This window comes from Zeugodacus cucurbitae, chromosome 5 (genome assembly GCF_028554725.1).
Source record: "Zeugodacus cucurbitae isolate PBARC_wt_2022May chromosome 5, idZeuCucr1.2, whole genome shotgun sequence".
NCBI classification, from domain to species: domain Eukaryota; kingdom Metazoa; phylum Arthropoda; class Insecta; order Diptera; family Tephritidae; genus Zeugodacus; species Zeugodacus cucurbitae.
Window position 1 is genome coordinate 27,115,395 of NC_071670.1, and position 8,185 is coordinate 27,123,579.

The 8,185-nt window shown below is 33.1% G+C and overlaps 1 long non-coding RNA gene across 1 annotated transcript; it reads right to left on the bottom strand.

Annotated features, from left to right (window-relative positions):
* Window positions 1-261: 261 nt before the first annotated feature.
* Window positions 262-1,847, bottom strand: LOC128922091 (uncharacterized). Its single transcript, XR_008471363.1, has 3 exons — window positions 1,427-1,847; window positions 1,222-1,363; window positions 262-1,162 (listed from the first exon to the last, which is right to left on the bottom strand). It is a non-coding gene; the product is annotated as an uncharacterized LOC128922091 (long non-coding RNA).
* Between the last annotated feature and the right edge of the window lie 6,338 nt (window positions 1,848-8,185).

Here is an 8,185-nt window from a genome sequence, read left to right on the forward strand (position 1 = left end):
AAATGACCAAGATGTAGATTTAGAAAACAGTTTACAAGATGAGTCCCGTGAAGTTCATCAACAAACAAATAGTAGTAGGCGAGATGAATTATTTCAATATTTGCAACACCATAACTTAATATATGTAAAGAAAAACATGAAATTTAAATAAAACAACTTTTTATTTCAAATTGCTTTATTACATTCAGTATATGAATGAAACAAAAAATTTCATGAATTCATTACCTTAAAATTATAAAAACTTATCAAAATTCATTTAAATTCTATATATACAGAGGTAGTCAAAATTGTTTACACATCGGACGTTTTTTTACATGTTTCACACAAAAAGCTTTCGCTTGTTGTTGTTGTAAACCTTGATCTATTACTGAGCGAATGAAGTCAGTTTGGCTAGAATAGCTAGAAATATGGCGGAGATATAAGCAAATGAACTACAGGCTCGCAGTAGTCAAAGTATTTACACAATTTTTTTTGCGTCAAAAGTATTTACACACGGGGATTTAGCCTTTATCCTTGGATTTGGTTTGACCAAAGTAGTAATTGGATTCTATGGCATTTAAAACAAACTAACTCAGCCTTAAAATATAAAAATTGGTAAATAAAATGCAGAAACCAAAGGAATTAAGGATTATAACTATGTAGATCGGAGACTGTTACTAAGTTTAAGACTGGGGTTTCATTTTCTATATCCCTTATACATAGTTTGGAGTACAGAATTGTTGAACTTTCTTTTCTCCTCAAGCTTCTGCTCCTTAATTTTAATTTTATTGGCGTAGTAACGCTCTTTTGCAGTTTTTCGTCGGCGGTTTAGTTGTGTTGGTTGTAGCGGAGTTGTTGAGGTATGTGGGACCGAAGATGTAGTCGGGACGGAAGATTCAGTCGGGAGGGAAGATGTAGTCGGTAGGGATGATGTAGTCGAAACGGGATATGTAGTATAGTCATGACATGTATCGGGAAGTGATTGACTGATGATAAGGCCAACAGAGAGCGTATGGCTGTTTCTAGCCAGTCCACTATCTCCGAAAATTTCTTCCTTATCTTCCATATATGGAGCAATACATGGAGATGCACCCGTTCTGCTGGCATTGCCTTTGGCCGTTTTATACCCCTATAGCAAAGTGCGCATTTAATTTTCCAATGCTATCAATGTTGTTGAAGAGTTCTAATGAAAAGAATTACATAAAGTTTTTACAAAAATATATATATAAACTTTTAAATTACGGTGAAGCCTTGTGCCAGCATGTCCTCCAACACATGAGCGTATGCGTTGCGTTTTTTTCTTTGATGGAGAAATTCTTCTCTTCGGGCTAAGTAGTATTTTAGTAGCCCCTTGCTTTCTACCACCGTCCATGTCTTACGTTTTCTACAACAAATTTAATTTTTATTACAGTTTATTATACAATAAATTCAATACCAAAATACTTACGATTTATCTTCGCCTGCAATTTTCAATTTCAAATTTGTGTATAACAATTTTTTATTATTTTGACAGTAATTTGTCCTTTGAGCAGTTCACAATAGTAAAATGGTTCTAAAATGTGTAAAACAAAACTTCGAAGTACTCGATTGAAATTTTAATGAGGATAATGATATCTTTGTTGTTGCTTTCACATGTAAAATTTTTGACAGGCGAGCAGTGCCCAAAGATAGCGAGCAGAGACGTGACCAATCGATGGCAGCTAATTTTACAAATTTGCTTGTTCGTTATAAGCGGTTTTCGTTAAAACGAATATTCGTTATTTCGGAAAATTACTGAATATAAGTATGTAAAAACGTATAACTTTTGTGCCCGGTTCCACAGTTCGTACTTAAGTTGTGCCCAAATAAAATCTTAGCTAAGCATTGTTATTGACTGAGTAGTCATTTGTGTTTCACAGTCGATGCTAATTTTATATAAAATTATATTATGATATATGGCATCACAATGAAAAACATTTGTTTACAAATGCCTTCTGAAAATGTGTATATGTTTGAGTAATTGAAATTATTGTTGATGAAAAACAAATTTGCGAAAATTAATTAATTTGAATTTTGGAAATAAATGGAAACAATAAGAGGACACCGAATTTCACCGCAAGCGAGTGGGGGCACCTATTGCAACTCACAGGAAAGCATATAACCGTCATCGAATGCAAGAAATTCCAAAAAAAATTTTCAGCAAATAATTTTTATTTTATTTTTTGACAAATAAGTCAATATTCAAAATCTGGAAGAGAGAATCTGAAACCTTCAATATTAGTATACTCTCGCAAAAAATTTGCCACTCCTATCTCCCATACAAAGGTTATGTTGAAAACTACTAAAAGTGCTTTAATTTAGTAATGAAAAACAGATGGTAGGAAAAAAAAATAGTGTACAGAAAGGCAGATGAGCGTTTATGGGCCAAAATAGGTTAAAAATTAGCGAAAACGATTCATAACCACTCCTATTTTACCTACATCACAATCTAATTTACAATCTATAAATAAACACCGGTGAAGTGAGCATCGGAACAGACCTTTGTTTTGTACAAGTACGTCATTTATAGTGTAGCATCGCCCGTCTAAAAATCGCTGAAATCGGACCATAATTTTTCAAAGTCCCATATACCGAAAATGAGATCCTCAGTGTTTGTGACCAATTTTTACCGACAATATATTCAAATATTCTAACGAATTGCACATAGGAATTTTGCTTATAATAGAGTGTCTCTGAACGTAAAATTTTAGATATAATTAAGCTTGGTATCAAAAATAGTTGATGTCGGTCCAGGAATTACCACAGTACCTATATATATTGGTTTTTGTTTTCTAGTGGAATTTATTCCGAATATGTGGGTCAAATAGTGTGTTCTCTTAATACAATTTAATAAATAAATTGCGAAATTTATTTGTTTCTTAATTATTTTATAATACTTGACACGTATTCCATTTGTTCAAGTCTTCAATGATTGTAAAAAGGTAACCAAATAATGTACGATATGAATACATATATGGGCCTCTATAGCATTAATTATATTTTAATTATGTAAATAAACATCACGAGGGTTAATAACTATACAACTTAATAAAGAGTATACTCTTCTTCATTCGTGTACCCAATTAAAATGAAAATGTTGGTAATTTCAAAGCGAGTTGGGGCAAACACTAGTGTGTGTTTAATTTACTCCTTTGCTGATGATTTTTCAAAAGAAAAAAATATAGTTTCTACATTCCCAGTGCCTACAACTGAGCTTGCAGAGTACTAGAAATAGTTAAAACCACAGGTTCGTGCACACTAGCAAATATTTATTTTTAGCCGTTAGCTTTTGTGTTCTTTTGTGGCCAAAAAATATTTGAATAGAAGCGCTTGGAAGCAAAATTGTGCAGGCACTAATTTCGCCTGTATGGCTTTTAAATAAATACAAACATAAGCCTTTGATTGCATGAGAAATATATTCCAGCAATTTAATTCACTATAGCCCAAATATGTTGGTTGGCTGTGCAATGGCCGGTACACATTTACTCGACTAATTTACACCGAACGCTATGGTTGAAAATACGATTTTTTTATTCTGCCTTATACTTACTCATATATACCTATTACTTATTTATATCAGAAACTCTCGTCTAAACATCTGGATTATAGTAGGTAGTAGAAAGTATTTCATAGATCAATAGTCTCCCACCGAGCTATGCATTTCATAATAACTTTGGAGTTACAGTACTTGCTTCTTATTTTGGATATTGCTCTTTACTATCGATCTGCTGAACGCTTTGACTTTAACACACCTTCGGAACTCTCAGTGTTTGTTGTTCTGTTATATTTACGCAATAATTTTACTCACTTCAAGGGATTTCCCATTGCATATTTATGTTTTGCCTAGCAATATGTAAAAATGTTTGATTTGCCTATTACGTTTGCATCACCTAACGTTGGCACTGAATGCTGGGAAAATTTATGGCACGTGTGAGTGGAAAAAACGTCCTTTATTTATTTTAGCTTTCATCGAGTCATCCGAAATGTTCACAGGAGAGATAAATTACGCACGTTTTATTGCTTTAGCAGAGAATATTCAAAGTATACATTCAAACATTTTTATTTCGTTTATATTTTCGATATTTCACACGATGACAGAACTTAAGTTAGCTATGCTAAAAATCTATTACAAATTATTATATTAAAGAAAAAATTATTATATTAATTATTATATTATATTAATTACAAAAAAAAATTATATTAAAGAAAAACACATTTTTGTCGAATTATTTATTCAACATAGTTACCTCGGAGTTTTTAATGCTCTTCTACTTTTATGGAAACTGAATGCTACACAGATTATAATAGTTTTGTTACCTGTAACAACCAATCTTGCTGGTTGTAATATATTACTGATAAACATATTCTCACTCAATTATATTGCTACATTTTCTATTCAAAAGTGAACCATATGGGTAAAAATGAGGATCGCCTAAGCTTACGCCGATTTTATTCCCAAGCACCTGTTGCCTCCAATTTTTATGAAGATAATAAACAATTTCTCTAACATATTCCGCTTAAAGTCCACTAATATAACGGAAATCGTCATATTCACGTGTTTATTTCCTATAAAGTATATTATATATTCGAATATTATTTAAATTTGAAGTATTGGTATCTAATGTGTATAATGTATAGGGAATCATTTGTAGTTGATCACCCTTTAAATTACATATGATATACCAGTATGTCACTTAATTACATAAAAACTATCTTTATTATCATATAAAGTCGGCTAGCATTAAATGACATTTTATGAGAGTTATGAGTTTATATTCTTCTCCGCAAATGCAGACAAGTAGAAATAGATTTCCTACCTTCTTTGGATGATTGGGAAACAGTCTTAGTTACTCGTCTTTTATAAATTATTAGTTCACGTTGCTTTGAAATATCTGTCAGATTTGCTGGTATATATGTACATTTACGTACATACATTTGTAAGCTATATGTATACTATGTGCATACAATGCGAGAAGACATTTGAGCAAATAAATGCAAATTTAAATGTATGGAAGTGTAAATAAATAAGCGAACTCCAGTTATAAAGTAAAGTGCATAAACAAGAATTTTTTCTTTACTCTTCAAAGAACAATAGAAATTATTTGGTTGAAAATAGAATGGAATAGCCATATATTTGGTCTCGCGTATAAATATTTGGACGTGCTGTTAAAATTCGTATTGTTATCGAGATATTGGTTTTATTAATGTGGCTTTTATAAAATTTAAATTATACATTCACATATTTGCAGAGTTTTTTAAAATGTCAAATTGTCAAATTGTATGACATTTTAATCAAATTAAAGAAATTAATTGCCAGAGTATAAACTGTTCGGTTATACCCGATTTAGTCCAACCTTATTTGTTTTTATTCATAATGACAGTACCAAACCTGAAGAGACGTACGAGAAGTCATTTTACACCTAATCTGTTGATCATTTTCTCAACGCTCAATGATCTAATGTAAATTTCTGTATACCCAACGCATTTTTTAGGCTATTACTTATTACAAATACAAAATCGCAAAGACAGTTGCATGAATTAAATATGTAGATTAAGATGATTACCATGTCAATCGCTAACATTCTTATCAACAAGTGCACGCGTACGTTTTATATCTATTAGTAATACCGAAGTTCAAACATGCGTAAGTGTTCAAGCCTAACACTAACCTTCAATATTCCAATTATTACACATATAAATGTATACACACATTAAAAATTTTAGTTGTTCATTTTAAAGAGTAGCTCAATACAAGCGAGCGATTCCAAGGAAAACCAAATTTACATATACATATGTACATATGCATGCTGCTTTCGACAGCACGAAAAGGAGCTGCCTTTATGATGCGATGTCTGAATTTGGTATCCCCGCAAAACTAATACGGCTGTGTAAGCTGACCGCAACACCAAAAGCTCCGTCAGGTTTGGGAAGGACCTCTCCGAGCCGTTCGATACCATACGAGGTTTCTGACAAGGTGACTCACTCTCGTGTGATTTCTTTAACCTGATGCTGGAGAAAATAATACGAGCTGCAGAGCTAAATAAAGAAGGTATAATCTTCTATAAGAGTGTCCAGCTACTGGCGTACGCCGTTAGTTCTGCTTTCTCCGTCAACATCCGATGAGACGGCACTACGAGTTTTCGAGAGAAAGGTTTTGCGGAAGATTTATGGTCCCTTAAACATTGGCAACGGCGAATACCGCAGACGATTCGACGGTTATTCGACGACATAGACATAGTCCAGCGAATAAAAAAAACAGCGGCTACGCTGGCTAGGTCATGTTGTTCGAATGGATGAAAGTGCTCCAGCTCTGAAAGTATTCGATGCAGTACCCGCTGGTGGAAGCCGAGGAAGAGGGAGACCTCCACTCCGATGGAAGGACCAGGTGAAGAGGGACCTGGCTTCGCTTGGTATAACCAATTGGCGCCAAACTGCCAGAAGGAGGGATACGTGGCGCGCTGTTGTGGACTCGACTATAACCGCGTAAGCGGTGTCTACGCCAGTCAAGAAGAAGAAGATGTGTGTATTCAATATCTGTCCTTTGTTACAGCCGTTTCGGTTTACGCCAGCGTTCAGGTAATTAGTTATGAAAATGAGAGTAACTTTTAGACCATACTAGACGTGCATGTTTGCTGGCTTTCTCCGTCCGAGATCAATTAAATAATGGGGCTTCGCTGACCGAAATTAAATAATTTGCAGAGGCCGAAGGCTGTCGCATAATTCATTAAATGAATGAAATTTTTCTTTAAAAAACACAGATCCATTTCGTAATTATGTACATATATGCCGACAAATCTCATAAACCATCATTTGGGGACGTAGTGGCTTCTGACGAAAAAGGTGGACAAACATATCTACCAAACACAGGCATTTTTCAAAACTGTTATTTTGTTAGTTTTTTGCATTACAAATTGATTAAGATTTATTTTTAATTACCATACAAGGTTTTTCATAATTCGATAACTCCTTCGACCTATTTGAATGTGAAACAAAAAAGTGCCGTTTGTGTGTTTCTCAATACTCAAGTCCTATTTATATTCATGTTCATTAATTAATACTGAACGTAAATAAACTCAATATAGAAATCCTATTAAATTAGTCATAAATAAAACGTGAGAACATAATAATGCTCAAATTTGTTTAATGAACATCCAGAAAGATGCTTGCAAATATAACAGGAATCATTAATTATTTAGTTTGGCAGTGCACAATTTTTTTCTGTTTGGAACGCAGACCACGTTTGATTTATAATCTTTAACACGGTCGACGCTCCTTATTTATGTATGTACATACATATATATATGTATATACTTAAGAATATGATATGAAGTGTGAAGCAGTGTGAATTAGAAAAAAGCTACCTAATCTAATAATTATGCATGACTGAACTAATAATTACATACAAAATAATTAGTAAAGATGTGAGTACATGACACTGTGAAGAACAGGTGGATACGAAACCTTATAATATACAGTAATTCCCGCTTAAGTGCCACTGCAAAAAATTTAACACTTTTGAGGCACTAAAGCAGGAAGGCACTTAAAGTTTCCCCTCTGACGTGCGTCGAGGTACTTTCAAAGCTTTTTCTGAAATACCTCGATCTACTATTTTTTCTTTTAGAATGAAAATACTTTTATATGTTGTTAATAACAAAAAACAAAAAAGTGAGTAAACATGTATATGTTTTCTTGTTTAAAAAAAAAAGTAACTTGATATAATATAATGTTTCTTCTAATATATAGTGGACGCATATGTATGTACGCCAAAAATTTCTTTGTAGAATTTACTTAATTATACTCTCGCAAACAAAGTTGCTAAGAGAGTATTTTAGTTGTGTTCACATAACGGTTGTTTGCACCCAAAACTAAACGAGTTAGATATAGGGTTATACATATATGTATGTATACCTAAATGATCAGGGCGACGAGGTGAGTCAACACATAAAGTGCCATAACTAAGCCATAAATAAAGCTATGAAAATTTGGTACAAAGGATCGCACAATGAAGGGGCATAATTTGATATAATTTTTTTGGGGAAGTGGGCGTGGTCCCGCACCCAAATAAGTTTTTGTATATATCTTGCAAACCAATAAAGCTATATAAATCAAACTTTCTGCAGTCGTTTCATTTAGCCACTTCTTAATACAGTCCAAAAATTAAATTTTACAGAAGAAATAGCAGAAAGAA